Source organism: Protopterus annectens, chromosome 16.part0 (assembly GCF_019279795.1).
Source record: "Protopterus annectens isolate FY-2018-M chromosome 16.part0, PAN1.0, whole genome shotgun sequence".
In the NCBI taxonomy this organism is placed as follows: Eukaryota; Metazoa; Chordata; order Ceratodontiformes; family Protopteridae; genus Protopterus; species Protopterus annectens.
Genome location: NC_056750.1, coordinates 374,221,665 through 374,239,569, shown reverse-complemented (window position 1 = coordinate 374,239,569; position 17,905 = coordinate 374,221,665). Strand labels below are relative to the sequence as shown.

The 17,905-nt window shown below is 41.1% G+C and overlaps 1 protein-coding gene across 1 annotated transcript in view; it reads right to left on the bottom strand.

Moving 5' to 3' along the window:
* The window catches only part of ABCA2 (ATP binding cassette subfamily A member 2), a gene marked incomplete in the record, with an annotated part of 2,505,641 nt that overhangs the window by 2,265,247 nt on the left and 222,489 nt on the right, over positions 1 to 17,905 (bottom strand).

Below are 17,905 nucleotides of genomic sequence, written 5' to 3'. Positions count from 1 at the left end.
ATATCGCACCACAGTCAATACTTCTGGGAAAGAGGAGATTGCCAGCACAAACACCACACCACCCACATCACATAGCCAAGTACAACACACAGCCACCTATGCAGAGGTCCTCAATAAAAACTTACCCAAACAGCAGGAATCTCCAAAATACACTCACAAACATTCCATGCACAACACCAAACATATTACACACAGCAGACAACACACCAATGTCTCAGAAACACAGCCCATAAGACATAACAATAAACTAACGCAGCCCATAAGGCAAAACAATAAACCAAACATCCTAGTCATTCGTGACTCAGCTGTGAGACACACCGATCTACCCCCTCACCAGGCGCGACAAGAAGGTCACGGTCAGTTGTCTGTCGGGTGCCATAATCCGCCACATCACGCACACACTTGTACAAGTATGACTCTGTCAATGTCCATGTTGGTGGGAATGGCTTGAGATGTACCTTCCTGGACTATATCAAGAGAGACATGAATGAGCTCTCAGAGTATGTGTCCCAGGCAGGTATGACCCTAGCCCTAAGCCGCATCCTACCTTCACCAAGAACGATACCACAATAGCAACAAAAAATAACTGACTTCAACAATTGGCTTAGGTTTTGGTGTCTTTCCAAGGGGATCCAGTATCTGTCTACCTGGGATGACATGATTGACAGGCCTTGATGTTTTGCCACAGACAGCCTCCACCTGTCACCCCTGGGATTCTGGATCCTGGCCAAGGCTCTTGCCTCCCCACTGTGTCTTTTTAGGCCATGTCCCAAAGACAAATCTTTCAAAATAAAAGATCTGTCAAAAAGCAAACTGAAGGTCATGCTGTTTAATGCTAGGAGCCAGGGTTGTCTGTGGAGTCCTCTCCTGTTCACACTAAGCTAGCAACAACCACATCATCAAATTTGCAGATGACACCACAGTGGTAGGACTCATAAGTGGTGATGACGAGAGTGGGTATAGGAATGAGGTCAGCTCCCTGAATGAATGGTGCAACAACAATTTGGACCTGAATGTCAATATAACAAAATAAATTATTATTGACTTCAGGAATAGCTCTGTCGTGCACCTGCCCCTCAAGGTCAATGGTGAAGAAGTGAAGAGAGTCCAAACTACAAAGTTCCTGGGGGTACCTATATCAGAGGATCTTTCTTGGAGTACAAACACAGGACAGCTAATTAAAAAAGTCCACCAGCGACTACACTTCCTAAGAAGGCTGAAAGAAGCAAAGCTCTCTATGAATGCTCTAATTACCTTCTACAGAGGAGCCATCGAGAGCATTATCACCAGCAACTGCACTGCATGGTTCGGTAACAGCACATTGGCTGAAAGGAAGAAGCTGCAAAGAATAATAAGAACAGCAGAAAAGATGGTGGGCACTAGCCTTCCTACCTTACAGGAGCTCTAAGATGGTGGGCACTAGCCTTCCTACCTTACAGGAGCTCTAAGATGGTGGGCACTAGTCTTCCCACCTTACAGGAGCTCTAAGATGGTGGGCACTAGTCTTCCTACCTTACAGGAGCTCTAAGATGGTGGGCACTAGTCTTCCTACCTTACAGGAGCTCTAAGATGGTGGGCACTAGTCTTCCTACCTTACAGGAGCTCTAAGATGGTGGGCACTAGTCTTCCTACCTTACAGGAGCTCTAAGATGGTGGGCACTAGTCTTCCTACCTTACAGGAGCTCTAAGATGGTGGGCACTAGCCTTCCTACCTTACAGGAGCTCTAAGATGGTGGGCACTAGCCTTCCTACCTTACAGGAGCTCTAAGATGGTGGGCACTAGCCTTCCTACCTTACAGGAGCTCTAAGATGGTGGGCACTAGCCTTCCTACCTTACAGGAGCTCTAAGATGGTGGGCACTAGCCTTCCTACCTTACAGGAGCTCTAAGATGGTGGGCACTAGCCTTCCTACCTTACAGGAGCTCTAAGATGGTGGGCACTAGCGTTCCTACCTTACAGGAGCTCTAAGATGGTGGGCACTAGTCTTCCTACCTTACAGGAGCTCTAAGATGGTGGGCACTAGTCTTCCTACCTTACAGGAGCTCTAAGATGGTGGGCACTAGTCTTCCTACCTTACAGGAGCTCTAAGATGGTGGGCACTAGTCCTCCTACCTTACAGGAGCTCTAAGATGGTGGGCACTAGTCCTCCTACCTTACAGGAGCTCTAAGATGGTGGGCACTAGTCTTCCTACCTTACAGGAGCTCTAAGATGGTGGGCACTAGTCTTCCTACCTTACAGGAGCTCTAAGATGGTGGGCACTAGTCTTCCTACCTTACAGGAGCTCTAAGATGGTGGGCACTAGTCTTCCTACCTTACAGGAGCTCTAAGATGGTGGGCACTAGTCTTCCTACCTTACAGGAGCTCTAAGATGGTGGGCACTAGTCTTCCTACCTTACAGGAGCTCTAAGATGGTGGGCACTAGTCTTCCTACCTTACAGGAGCTCTAAGTTCGTGGGCACTAGTCTTCCTACCTTACAGGAGCTCTTTGAACTGACATATAAAAAGAGGTCCACAAAATACTGAGTGACACTTCTCATCCAGTGTATGGTTGGTTCACTAAACTTGCTTCTGGTAGAACATTACGGAGTATCTGCTGCAGGACCTCCAGGTTCATGAACAGTTTTTATCCAGCTGCAATAAGACTCATTACTGCAGACAAATCTAGATGTAACTACAACAGTTTGTTACGCTCACATTCTTTTTCTTTTTTTTTCCATACAGTAATTCTATTTATTTATTGCATACTAAATAATATATTATCATTCAAGTGCAATTCCAGTTACTTCCTTATGTGCAATATCACTCAATCTCACCTCACTGTATAGTGTACCTTTCTTATCATGTGTTAATTATCTAGTAGTCAGTGTTGTCTGATGTAATAAAATAATGTACAAGCATGTGTGACAGCTACTCAGATATTTAGTTTTGTACTATAGTTATTGTTTATTCTTTAATAGCTATCATGTCTTTCTTTTTGTGTTTGTTTTCTCCTGTAAAAGAGCTGACACTTGAAATTTCGTTTAGGTAGCACTTGTGTTTCCTAAATGACAGAGTTTCTTGAATCTTTGAATCTTAACTGGAAAAAGAACTCACTGGAGGCTCTCCCCACACTGGAAGATGCTGATGTCTGCGTGGTCATGGAATTTGGTTCAGAGCTGCCAGGAGCACCCCTGCCTTACCAGGCTATACCTCATTCCACACATTCTGACCCCAAAATGAGGTCAGGAAGACTACGGGTGGTGGAGTCTATCTTCATTAAGGACAGGCACACTTCCAGACTGGCTTGTTAGCATGACGCACTGGAATTACTCCAGGTGCAACTGGCAGTTGGCAAGACACCCATCCATGTTATAACCAGCTATAGACACCCCTCCATGACTCAGGACACCCACTCCTCCTACCTGGACCTACTTGACACCATCAAGGTACCCCCTAACACCCTGATCCTTGGTGACTTCAACTACCCCACCATAGACCCGGTGAAATACTCCTGCACTAATGCACTCACTCAACGATTCATTGACTTCATCAATTCTAACGCACTAAACCAGCTCATCTCATCCCATACAATGGGAGAACACATTCTGGACTTAGTTCTCACCAACATGGGTGACCAGTGCACCACTCTAGTATGTTCTTCCCTGGTGAGGTCAGATTATCGGTCTGTCTCATTCAAAATCTCTATCCTACCCTAACCCTCCAGCCGTAACCAGGCTAAAAAACTTCTCAAAAGCTGACTACAACCTCCTAAGGGAGGGTATCAGTAGCTTCACACCCCCCCCCCCGAAGATGCAGACAACTATGCTGAACAATACACCAGTGCAGTATACAAGCACCTGTACAACTGCATGGACTCAGCTATACCCAAATGAACTAAAACCTGCTCCTCAAGGAAACACAGACCTGTCTGGTGGACATAGTCTATCAACAGGCTTTACAACAAAAGGAAGAAACTGTTGTCCAGGGGTAAACAGCAACAAATTCCAGATTGGAAGAACTCCCTCCTGAGCCTCAACAAGAAAATCAGATCACTAGTAAAAACCTCCAAACTAATTAGGAATTGAAAACAGCCTCTGAAACAAAGGGAAACCACAAAGCCTTCTTCAGTTATGGCAGGAACCTCCATGGCAAAGTCCAGGTTTGTTCCAAATTAGTACTTAACGGTACCACTTACACTGATACTGTTGACTTAGCCAACCTGCTAGTAGATAGGTTCAGCTCAAACTTCACCAAACCCCCCCCCCCCCCCAAGGCCCATTTGACATCCCTTATAGTTGTCCTGCACCTCACATCTCCATAGATCAAGTGTTAAAGTCACTATCCAAGGCAAAGAACACAGCTTCTATGGGAACTGATAGTATCCCAGGCTGTATTCTGCACCATCTCCAGCAAGAACTAGCTTCATTATTGAGCACCCTATTCAACCACAGCCTAAGTATAGGCTTCATTCCAGCAGAGTGGAGAACTGCAATTGTTATCCCCTTGCACAAAGATGGTGCCACTACTGACCCTGGAAACTATCGCCCCCATTAGCTTGAAAAGACTGATCTGTAAAGCCATGAAGCATATTATTATGGATCTTATAAATGAGGACAAACTCAATCTCCAAGCACTTGACCCCCACCCAGTTTGGATTCATCAAGGGCAGATCTTTCCTGTTGAACCTGGTTGACTACTTTGAGACCGTCACCAAGGCCCTGGTTGAGGGAAAGTCAGTACATACAGCTTACCTTGACTTGGCCAAGGCCTCTGACACAATCCCCCACTCAGGCATCATCGCAAAACAAACACAACTTGGTGTAAAACCCTGTCTCATCAGGTGGGGTGGCCAACTGGCTCATCAATAGGACCCACAAGGTCAAAATAGGTACCTCCACCTCCAACAACAGACCTGTCACTAGTGGTGTTCCCCAGGGAGCTGTCCTGGGACTCCTACTTTTTGGCATCTACATCTCAGAGGTCCAGGCAAAGACAAAAGGCCTGTGGCTGGCCAAGTCTGCAGATGACTGTAAGTTGGGTGCTGTCATTGACTCCCCAAATGATGTTAACATACTGCAAGAGTGTCTCACAGCAAGAAATGACTGGTGCCAAAGTCATGGCCTTAAGTTAAATGCAAAAAATGTATCATCATACCATTCATCAAAAACACAGCTCCTACTGATTACCAGATCAACAGCAACTCCCTAAGCACACAACCTGTGGTGAGAGAACTGGGTACTCAGGTTGACAACAATCTCACATTCGACCATCATGTAGCGGCAGTGGTCAGAAAAGTCTTTTAACTTGGTTCATCTCATAAGAAAAGGGCTTGCATCCAGAAAAAAGGAGGTTATTACCTCTCTGTACTCCTCCCTCATTAGGCCAATAACGGAGTATAACGCCCTGTTTGGTATGTACCTCTCCAAACACCTGCACCAACTGGAAAGGCCACAGAAATACCTCACAAAGAGAATCCATGGCCTCCAACATGTGTCCTATGCAGACAGGCTGAAATCACTATCACTCTTCTCGGTGTCATACAGATTGCTCAGAGGTAATCTGTGTCTCACCTACAAGGCAATATTGGACCCTGCCCTACTAGTGATGCTCATTGTCCGTAAGTCTAACTCCTTGCGCATTACCTGCTTGAAAGGCCTAAATCTAATATGCGACATCAACAAAACCTGCTGGAGAGACAAGTTTGCCTCCCAGAGGCTGCCCTGTTTCTGGAATAGACTTCCCATACATGTCAAACAGAGTACGTCGCTGACCCTCTTCAAGTGCAACCTTGATGACTGAATGAGAAAACAAATATTTGTCCCAGGGGTTCCACCTGTATCCCTCACTGACAGGGGCAACAGGTGCTGACAGAGGTTTCTTTTTTGGGGATAAACTCTTGGCCAGGCTTGTAAGGGCCCCAGGGCTATTAGCCTAGTAACCTCCTATGAACAGGGCCAACTTGTCTCTCTTCAGGGCTTTTGACAATTAGCACTACATATTTGCAAAATGTTTGTCTACAAATTACAGCCACGGTATTATTGTGCTATAAATCTGGAAGCTTTTCATTTTAGGCTTGTGGGGGGAGGGTTACACAAGTAAAGGGCATTGCTTGGAAAACCATTTAAATCCTCCACACAAAGCACATCCTCTAAAGCAAGACACAACTATGTGGATGCTCCACGAGTAATGACATAATTATACACCTTAAAAGTTGAAATGCTTCCATCTTAAATTGCATTCAAAGTGTCTCCAGTTCTAAGTTATTATGTACAGTAATGTACTTTGAGGGTGGCTAAGAGAATCTACAAATAATATTCTTTACCACCACTAGCCGGGATCAAAGTTACTTAACAAAAGGACTGCATTTCACAAGCCCCCCACACACTCACACATATATACACCAGTAAATGTCCGCAGAAAAACAGAAAGGCCTTTACTATGAATGAGAAAAAGGAACTTGCCCAGTAATGTTTGTATAATTATGTACACATAAACATCTTCACCCACGAGCAGTTAATAAAATGGCCTGTACTTGGTGACAACAGATAGACATGGCAAGAGAAAGCACTGAAGCAATTTATAATAAAAGTAATAGTCAAGCAAAAGGAATTCACAAAAAAGGTAGTCAGTCCAAAATGGACCCTTTTCAGATACAATCTAAGCCTTGTGTCACATGCTGCATAAATATATATATATGTTTATATATATGTGTACGTGTGTGTGTGTGTGTATATATATATATATATATATATATGTATACATATATGTATGTATGTATATATATATATATATATATATATATATATATATATATATATATATATATATATATATATATGGGTTACCTTCAGTTTACCGAATGTCCACTTCCCGACACACAGTTCACGGGCACTTCAGATCACCGATATCCGGAAAGCAGATGTTTCCCGAGTGGTAAGTAACAGTTTTCCATCTACTTGAACTTTGCCCCTTACCCTCACTGCAATGCGTTCTTGGAGTTGATATATTTAGTAAGGGTTGTGTGGGGGGAGCATAGCCCCCCCACATCGGTGGGTTTGTTTTCTTCGGGTAGTTCCTTCAGTCAGGATGGCCAAGTGTTTACTTACCACGTGGGAAAAGTCGGCTTTCCGGATGTCAGTGATCTGAAGCGTCTGTGAACTGCGTGTCGGGGAAGTGGACATTCGGTAAACTGAAGGTAACCCATATATATATATATATATATAAAACTATTACCCTAGCCATGGTGGTGGTGCTGCGGTAGCGTTGTCGCCTCACAGTAAGACGCTGTCCAGTTCGATTCTCAGCTAGAGCGTCTTCTGCGTGGAGATATGCGTGAATGGGCGTACCTTCATTGAAGGTTGTGCATCAGGGCTGCTAACTCGGCACGTAAAAATCAACTACCAATCATTAGCGGACTGGAGTTCTGCTGTGGTGACCCCTAACCGGGAAAAGCCAAAAGACACAAACAAGCCCTAGACTGTACATTGTACCTATAAATGGATCAAAAAAGCAGCATAAATACACTGAATTTATATTTTAACAGATAAAGGTTAATCCCTACTACCCATTAGTCATTATACTGAAAGGATGACATATGACTGATGGAGAACAAGTAAACACAGAAAAGTGATGGGTATCCTGTCTATCTCAGCAGACAACTGTGTGAAACTGTGGTTTACTTACAGCTAGGAAACATAATGAGATAGAGGACACATAATCATTACTCTACTTCTGGAATAGGAGCTGAAGTCCCCAAATACTACCAACTAAGCATAAAGCTGCACAAAAAAATCTAAAACACACAGAAAAAGAAAAGTTCTTGGCACCAAGGAGTGTGTCTTTTACATTATTGATTATCTGCATACACAGTTGTTAAGGTCACCCTGTCCATAAAGTCATCCCATTTTTGTCAGCACATGACATTCGCATACTTATTGAAAGTCCAGTTTAAAATGGAAAATAACACAGTCAAGAGCATTAGAAATCTGAATAAGGAAATGCTACAGTGATATGCTTCCTATGAAATGCAAGGTATGTATTCAGCAGACACAAAAGTGATGAGCAATGCCCCCTGCAAGAAGTATTACCCACACACTCACCCACTTTAATAATGCGAACACCATGGAAATCTAAGTAACACCTGTGAAGGTCATTCATTTCATTATTTTGAAAGGAAGTGGCAACCGCCGGCATTCTTGACAATTAATGCTGTATACACAAAGGAACACTATCATGTCCTTTTCAATCTACAAGATGCTGCAAGGCATTTTTAAAGTGGACAAATTTGCAAGTCTCACATACTGCAAAATTCAGCTTTCTGGAGTTTCTGAAGGAAGCCGCTAAGTGGTTTATGACAAGTGACTTGACTATGACCATCCCAGTTTGGCTTTGCCAAGGAAAGCTCTTGCCTACTCAATCCAGTAGACTTCTTCAAGAGGGTAACTGAGGCTATGGATGAGGTAAAATGGTGCACAACACCTACCCTGAACCTAGACTAGGTGTTCAATACAATACCCCATTCTTGTATTGTTGACAATCTCTCAGAACTAGACATAAATGCCTACATAACTCTTTGGATTGCTAGCTGGCTCACACATAAGACCCAAGAAATCAGGACTGGTGATACCACTTCCATCAGGAGATCAGTCACCTGCAGAGTACCCCAGGGCTCTGTGTTGGGCTCACTCCTGTTTGGCATCTACTTCTCAGAAGTCAAGGCTGATGTCAAAAGCCTCTTACCCAAAAAATTTGCAGATGACTGCAAATTGGGAGCTACCAGAGATTTTCCCTATTACACAAACATCCTACAAGAGGCTCTGACCAAAACAAGTGTATTGGTACCAGAGCCACGGATTAAAACTCAATGTGAAGAAATTCATTACAGTGCTCTTTGGGGAACTGTACACACAAGCTAATTACTCAATTGATAAACACCCCTAACAGTTGACCTGGTAGTTTAGGATTTGGGAACATATGTTGATAGAAATTTGGCCTTCAACCAACAAGTAGCCAAGATGGTAAAAAAAAAAAATCATTCTATGTCACCCAACTCATAAGCAAGGGTATAACATCCAGGTCCAAGGAAGTTATAACCACTATTCCCAGCCCTTCTCAGACCTATCATCAAATGCAATGATACCTAACCAGACATCTGCAACAGCTGGAACATCCTCAAATGTTGTTCACAAGAAGAAATGTAGGGTATGAATATCATGGTGTACATATACTGCCGTAAGGCCCTATGTCTTTAGTCAGTCTCCTACAGACTACTAACAGGTGACCTTTGCCTGGCATATAAAGCATCCTCAGACCCAACTCTGATGGACCTCTTACACATCTGCAAAACAAACTGCACCAGGAACACTAGATCTAAGGAACTGAACTTTGCACACAACATAAATAAAACATGCTGGACAGGCAGATATGTCTCAGAGGATTCCTGCAATATGGAACAGGCTCCCATCCATGTGAAGCGGAATTCATCCTTGACTCTTTTCCAGCAAAACCATAAGCACTGGCTGGGGAACTGTAACTTCATCCCCAGTCTGGCCCCCATGTCTATGAGATAGAGGCTGACAGTAAGTTAACTAATCCCAGACTTACATCCCCCCATCCACACACAAGCACTCACACACACGCATGCACATATGCGCGCACGCACACACACACACAAAACCCTTAGCAACCTCATTATTACCATACCCCTACCATATAGGTGTCCACTGTACTCAAGGACAAAAGTTGGTTGGGTTGCACAGCTAGGCTTAATTAAGACCCTGGCGCTCAATGAATTAGTACAAACTTATGAACCTATGAATCAATGACTGTTCGGTAATATGTGTTACATCTAGGCTCCCCTGACATAAAAAAAGGATTATTTTCTTGCTTTATATATAAACAGCATGTGTAGATTTACATGTCTGCATGGAAGACGAGGGTATACTTTTGGATCATGTTACAGACATACACATGACAACACAGGAGAGGTACATATTTACTGCATCCATCATTTTCAATCAGCGTGACATGAAGCAATGATTACATTGCAAAATGATCAAAATTCCTAGGCATGCAAACCCTTTGACTACCTGTTTTGGTGAAGTCGGTTGCTAGAAATACTGAAACAGTGCCAAGGACATAAAGAGAGGCAGTAAGATTGTGCCTGCCTTTATAAGGTTCAAGGACTTTAACCTTCTACACAGTACAGGAGATAAAAGAATGATAAGAAGCTGGATCTTACAAAGTGTAGAGATGACTTCAGAAACATGGTGCCCTCTTCCTACCACTAAAGTACATTAGAGTCGCTACACAATGGGCATTCTTAAAACGGCCTAGAATGGATGGCCTCATAGGAAAGCGTAAATCAAGGCAAGGATAGACAACATCAATTTAATGAATTAGATTCTGCTTGTCATTTCTGAACCCAGAACCTTTGGCAGTTGAAAGATGATGTAATTTGAGTCATCTGCACAGGAGTTATTTCTAGGAATCAGCTGAACTTGGCAATGGCAAATACTCTTTTTTATTTCGATATACATGTATTCATATGCTGGTGTGCATTTGCAGTTTAGCTTTACATATCAGCAATGCAGTGAAAACAGATGCCTGCCTGAAAAGAATGTTTTGAACATTTCAGACAGTCTGAGAACCAGAAAATAGTCACTGTATGTTTCCGTACCTTGTAAACCTGTTCATTAAGAATGTCAAGGCTGTGAACCACATATAAACATGACAAGCCTATAATTAGCTGCAAGTAGAAAATGTCATGCTAAAATAGAGAGATTACAACACAGGCCCTACTACAAAAGCAAGCTCTACATGTTTTAACAACCCGTTATGCAGAAATGTAGCTTAATGATCTAGTTACACATTATTATTTATTTTTAATTAATTAATTCTGTTAACTAGATAGTCTCACTGAGAATGTTAGGTTCTTCTATTAGGGGTATCCCAGGAGCACAAGACTAAGTGACTGGTTTCGATTTACACAGTATTCAAATGGGAAGAAAACAGAATTTAAATGAGGCATCCACATTCACAGATGTGTATTAACCACACTCCTATCAGCTTCCTATATAATAAGGTACCAAGGCCCACATTGTATACCACCTCAGTCTGAAATACTGCAGCAATGTACTTTATCTGCCAGAATGTTCCTGTTTAGTACAACTAAAGCAAAACCCTATAAAAACTGTGGTAAAAAAAAAGATAACTGTGGCAACACAGCCAAATTAATCTACGGTTGCTTTGGCCTTAATGATTGAGGAAGGAAAATCAAACTCTTCTAGAAAAGCTAGCTGCAGAGGGAAGCCTGTTGGTGGAAGTCTGTGACAAGGTACTGCAGGGGCAGAGTGTAAACTGTGGGCTGCAGACAGAACAAACGCTCTACTGTGCCTCCCAAACAGAGACAGAACTGTTATGGAAGAACATGTCAACAATTTTCACTCAATCTGTATAGTTCTGGAAATGGAGATAAATAACATTAGTCAGCCTTTAAAAACAAAAGCGATAATACCAATGGGATTAAACACAGCTGATGGAGGCAGCATCGTGTGCTTTTTGACAGGCAGCACCTAAAACTGTAACATACTAGGATTCCAAAAGCCTGAGATGGGAAGAAGTCCCACAGCTGAATCCTGAAAACTAACGGCACAGAGGTTCTGCTTTAGTGGCTCTGTTCTTTTATTATATACTATCAATTTAACTATCACCCTTGTAATCACTAACATTGCTTCCAGATTTGCATGTAATTACTGCAGAAATTTAAGTTAGGACTACTTATATTTATGGGTAGGACTTATAAAGCCTTTTTTTACTGAAAGCTATTCTGATTTGAACTCTATTTTCAAAGCATCATTACTCCTGAATAACATATTTAAGCTGGTGGTAAGTCCTTTTGAGTTCCATATGTACAACAGAAACTGCAAAATGATATACAACAGAAACGTGCACAAAAATTATATGACACTGAAGAGAGCTGCAGCCGCACAAGAGCAGCTCAACAGCTTATATTTACAAACTGAACTGAGTTAGTATTTTTGTTTCAAAGAGAATAAACTAAACTCTGACATTGCCACAAGCATTAGCAGTTAGCAGGTCAGGCTTTATATGGTGAGACCGGAAGCAATTAGAAATGGTACAGGTCCTCTTTGTCAAGTGTTAACGGACAATAAAGACTGTATAACAGCTGAACTTGGCAAAAATGCTGCCAAAGTGCATAACAACCCCATGCAGGGGTGGGGGAAGGGTTGCCACATTAGTGCTTTTAAAATAATTGTTAAAACTAAAGTTTAAGGCATTTTAATAGTAAATTAATGTATTGAGACTTTTAAACATGAAATTATAATAAAACTGCAAAAAATGACAAAACTTCTGAAATTTTGAGGGGCCCCTTCAGACTGTGAGGCCCTAACCTGTAGCTAATTAGCTTATGCCTAAATCCAGCCTTGGCACATAGCATCTACTCCAGTGTTCTGTTGTGTTAAAGTCATTAATGATTTTTAAGGGATCTACTTTATAACATCGCATTACCAAAATGTTAAACATTAGAACGTCGAGACCACAATATCGAAAATCCATATTATCAGAAGTTCAGAAAGTCACACTGCAGAATATCAACATGTGAATAAAAGCTGATAGATTAAGTGTTTGAGTGGTGAACTGTTACTTTAGGGGTTTGCAATATACTCTGTAAAAATATGGAGGAGTTGACATCACTTGGTTTTGTGTTCAAAGTCTGCATACTTGCTAGTTTAAAAACAAATAAATGTTTGATTTTAGCTGTATGTCTTAATGTATAATGGAGCTTTACAGTTAAGGTTTTCCAGTTCTCTAAGTAGTATGGTTCTTACAGCTGTGGTTGTTGGTTGTCAATCGCTAGACTGTTTTGTTTTCTTTAAAGTAGTGTGATCTTGGAGTAGGTATATTTAATTTGCAGGGGGTGTGGGGGGAACAGGGGGCGTGTAGCTCCCCCTTCAAATGAGATGGAAAATAGATATGCTATGTTTCCGTTGTTTTCCTGGTTTTGATATTTTGGGATATGGTGTTTTAAGTGTGCAATGTTGTGGATGTTCAATATTATGGTCTAGACGTTCTAACGTTTGCCATTTTGGTAATGCAATGTTATGAAGTACATCCTTCTTAAGATGCAACAGAAAATAACTTATTACTGATTAAACAGGAAAATGTTCATCTGTTAATGAGCCTTCCTCCTTTGTGTGTGCACAATAGCTTTTTTTTTAAACAAGAAACATGTTTATTAAATTATTACTTATGACATTGGCAATCATACATTTATATAAATGAAAACAAACCATACTGACATCTTAGTTGCAAGCATTTTACGTCACAAACCATATTGACATAATTTTAGTTGCAAAGATTATACATCACTTATAATCTACCCAATCTCTGTCAAACACTATACAGCTCATTAAAATCCTGCCTTCTTTTAAACCTCAAACTGATAAATACCACCGTTGCAGGTCGCTGCACCTCTAAAAAGCTCCTAGTAATCCAGAGGTTATATTCGGGACTCCTAATAATCCAAAAAATGTCTGTAAAGAACGCCAATAAACGAAAATACCAAACAGGAATTTTGTTAAGCTTAAAACCAAGCTTTTCGTCGGCGCTCTGCATCAACTTCGAAAGCTAACTAAAAACAAAGAACAATACATCTGTCCCATTATTTAAGCATCATAGCTCCACTCAAACACTCCCCCTTGTGGACACACCTGAAAATTGCACATCAATGCACTTAAAAAACTTAACCACAGAAAAACTGTGCATCACCATTTGTATAAGATCAACATGACCAGCCCTGAATATTTGTAATCAAACTAATACTCTAAATTTACGCCACCAACATAGCATGTATACAATCTTAAATACCTGGTAGACACTATAAACACACAAGTGGTAAACCCAGGACAAGTATATGTGTGTAGCGCCTGTTTTAAAAAAGCCATTGGTTTGGCTTGGTTTTAAGCTTAACAAAATTCCTGTTTGGTATTTTCGTTTATTGGCGTTCTTTACAGACATTTTTTGGATTATTAGGAGTCCTGAATATAACCTCTGGATTACTAGGAGCTTTTTAGAGGTGCAGCGACCTGCAACGGTGGTATTTATCAGTTTGTGGTTTTGTTTTTGAGTCGTGCAGAAAGTCTTCTTTTAAACCTCATTCCTCCCCTGTATGTGCTGCCCGCACAATTCCCATTTTTTCCTATGTAATTTGCTCCTACCCTTTTTTAAAACTCCCAAATTCCAGTTGTTTTATCTCTGTTACTACACTTCTAGTAGTTGGTTTAGACTTTGATTAACATTTTCTAATAATTGTTTTTTTTTTTTGGCAGCCACCATAATTCGACTCAGCAAGGCCTTATTATGTCTAGGCAATTCTAATTCTGTAGCATAATTCACAAAAAAACATTTCAATAGTTAGACCATTTTGGTCATCCAGTATCTCTGATAGAGTTGTCTGCAGGGAATGTGCACAATAGCTGTTTGTCTCATTTGGAGTGCTCTTCCATGTTTGTAAATAATGACAAATGTTTTAAAGTGTATTCCATCTGCAAACACTAAATTGAATTAACCAAATCATTGTTAAAAGCAAACTGGTCACTGGTATCACAGTTGGCATTTACCAAGTTCCATGTTTGTTTCTGCATTTGGACACCAAAGTTTTGCAAATTACTAGTAATAATTTAAATAAAAATATTACTAGAATCAATTTCATAAGTTTAATAGCAGCAGTCAGAGTTGGCTGAACAAGTAGTTCTAAAGAAATGCAGCTCATTAACACACCATTTGTACCAGACAACATGTGCTGGCTTTCCCAAAATGGTGCGACTGTCCTTGCTTACAAAACAGAATAGAAACTCTGACAACACAAGTGTTACAGGACTCCACAATTCACACACAAAAGCAGAAAAGAAAAAATAAGTAAGTAAGTATATAAATAAGTATACAAGGAAAACGTTGTCAGGATTTCTATATTTATCAAGATATGTTTGCTGACCGCTATTCCCACTACTGCCTTTTAACATTTCCCTTTCTCATGGGAGGCTAGAGGGCACAAATAGGCCAAGTATCTTGCTACTGGCACACACAGTATGCAAAGGAAACCTAAGTGTAATTCAGACCCATGGCTTTACCTCCACAGGCCAACACATTACACTATGCTACAGCAACAAATACATTTTAATGCTACAAATACACTTCTCTAACAACAAGTAGCACACAAAGCAAGGAATCACAGTACTTCACATGCAAAAGGGGAACCAAAAAGTTGGAATCACAAAGCAGTAATTAACCACAAGTAAAGAACTGTAGGGGAACAGCAAGTATGAGGAATACATGTGAAGAGATGAAAGTCATCAGACTATGATCTTTCTAAAACAGAGTCTTGAGCAAAATGCAGGCAATCAACAGAAACAGATCAAAAGCACTGGTCATCATTCTGCAAGATGCAACAGAAAATGCTAAGTGAAAACACCAAATCAGAATTGGAGAGCACAGAACACCCACTTCAACTCTTCTGCAGAAACATGAACCCGCCAACATTAAAATATGGTGAATAGCAGCATGCTTCTAGGTTACATGCAACTTTGACCCACTTGACTGCTCACTGGGATTGAGGGAAAACATTTCAATGAACTCTGACATGCAGAGGCTGTGCAGCTGCAGGATAGCATTACAAGGCAAGGATGGACCTGTGACTTGCAGATCAGGCTTGAACGGAATCTACACAACTGCTGTCTATCTCCTGCTCCTGCTGCCAAATGGCAGGTCCAGAACACTATGCAGCCATGCTCCATAGTGTAGGACACATGCATCCAGGCACTACTGTTTAGCTCCTGAAATTCATAAATCTCAGAAGGATTCAGGTTTGCTCAAGAATTCCTCTTGGAATATGACTTTTTCAAAATTCAGGAAGTGGTGACAATCAACCAAAAGGGTAAGACTACAGACACCTTGTTAGTTTGTCACTGCATCTGCATGGTGACATCAGGGCTATAGTATTTCTCATACAAACTCAAACTGCTAAAACTCTAAAATGATCACTCTGGGCGTTATCCTGTATAAAATATCACACATTCATAGCTGGTAGTTACGGGGTATAAAGTTAAGGAGACCACTGAGGAGCCTAGCCCAGTTTTCCAATTACCTCAATGCGCTATCTGGTTAAATAACTTGTTTAGAATCACACATAAGGTAAATAGTGGAAGACAGGATTAAACTGCGAACTGTAAGAAGGGAGCATCAGTTCTTCGTACTAACTGCCAGTCAGCCAGTGAGCCCACAGGCAGTTCTGATCATATCCAGACCAGTGACTTATATTTCAATCAAAGGATGAAAACCAGACAAATGCGTTTATGACTGCAGCAGGTTACCATGTCACAATAATGCTTCTATAGGTAGAAATAACACCAGATGCTTTCATATTTGTAGGTTTAACAGCTGGCACTCTGTTTTAACAAACCCACAGGTTCTCTAGGCAACAACGGATTCCATGATGCTGGCAGTTTGGATGACCACAATGGGCAGTCACTAATAATAATACTACATCCCACCACACCTTGGTGCTTGAACACCTGGACTATTCAAATATAATGGAAAAACCTGGGGCTGAAAAGTAATTCTCAAACACTTAATACTAGAGATCTGTACTTTCCATCACACATTTGATCTTTGTAATATAGGTAAACGGCAGATGTCAGACTCAAACGACCATTGTTCATGTCCGAGTTATCAAACAACATCACTGGGAGCCAGGAACAAGTTGAATAGGGAGTGTTACTTATTCCAGAAATGATTCCAGAATGCTACCTGCATAACAACTCCTTTAGTTACCTAGCAACATCTATAGAATTTACATTAGCTCTGCCAATGTCCAGTGATTAAAATGTCCAGATGCACAGTTTTATGATAATACCACAAATTACCATGTGCATTGCTTGGATATGTGAGCAGGAAATCATTAATGTCCAGAGAAACAAAACTATTTAACATTTTACTGAAGGCTCGACTAAATGAGGCAGACAGGTCAGTAATGTTCTCTAAATGGCACAGTTATGTAAGGTGATATTGTTATACTTGAATACAAGATTGTTGTAAACACAAGTCTAATTCACTGGTTGCTTCTATATCCCTTGGAGCAATCACAGCTAGCTTTTGCTAGACATAAAGAGCTCCACACTGCTATATCTTATCTCTTTCTATTTCAATAAGACATTTATCCAGAGAATATAGCTCGGAGATCCTTTATTTTTCTGTATCTGTGGCAACCCAGTGTTGGTTGCTATGGAAACAGCAAAGAGCCAGAACTTTCCTCCTACTGTATACAAACTCCAAGCACAGTTTGCATCAGCTGCTTCACCCCAGATGAGCCCTGCAATGGCAGCTTACCTGAGAACACAAGCATGTTAAACGTCAGGTAAAATGAACACAAAGCATTCGCTTCCTACGCTAACATGGGAGGCAGGTTCTGTGATAAGAGCAGACACAGATAGGCTAGCAAGGAGCATGTGACAACAATCAGGTCATCTAAATGTAAAGGAGTAAAATTCACAGAATGTCCCCAAGCAATGTGTTCTCACCTGTGAGCATAGTGGGAATGCCAAGCAAACCACTGAAGTCTTCAAATGGAGACTCAGTATTAAATGCTTTATTTTACTTCACTTTACACTGTATGTATGTAACAAACTCTCTGGATTCTGTGCTTTATGGATACAAGTTGTGGCTGAAAAGGGTCAAGTTTTGATTCCTTGACTTATGTGGTTAATGTATAAATATCTGTCTCTGTTAAGAGTCTCAACATCCCATGATGTCAGGTAAGCAGTAACATATCCTGCTTAACATATTTTGACTCTTCTCGGTTGTTATTTGCACAGGCCCCATATCTTTTTTTCTGCTAAAATGATCCTT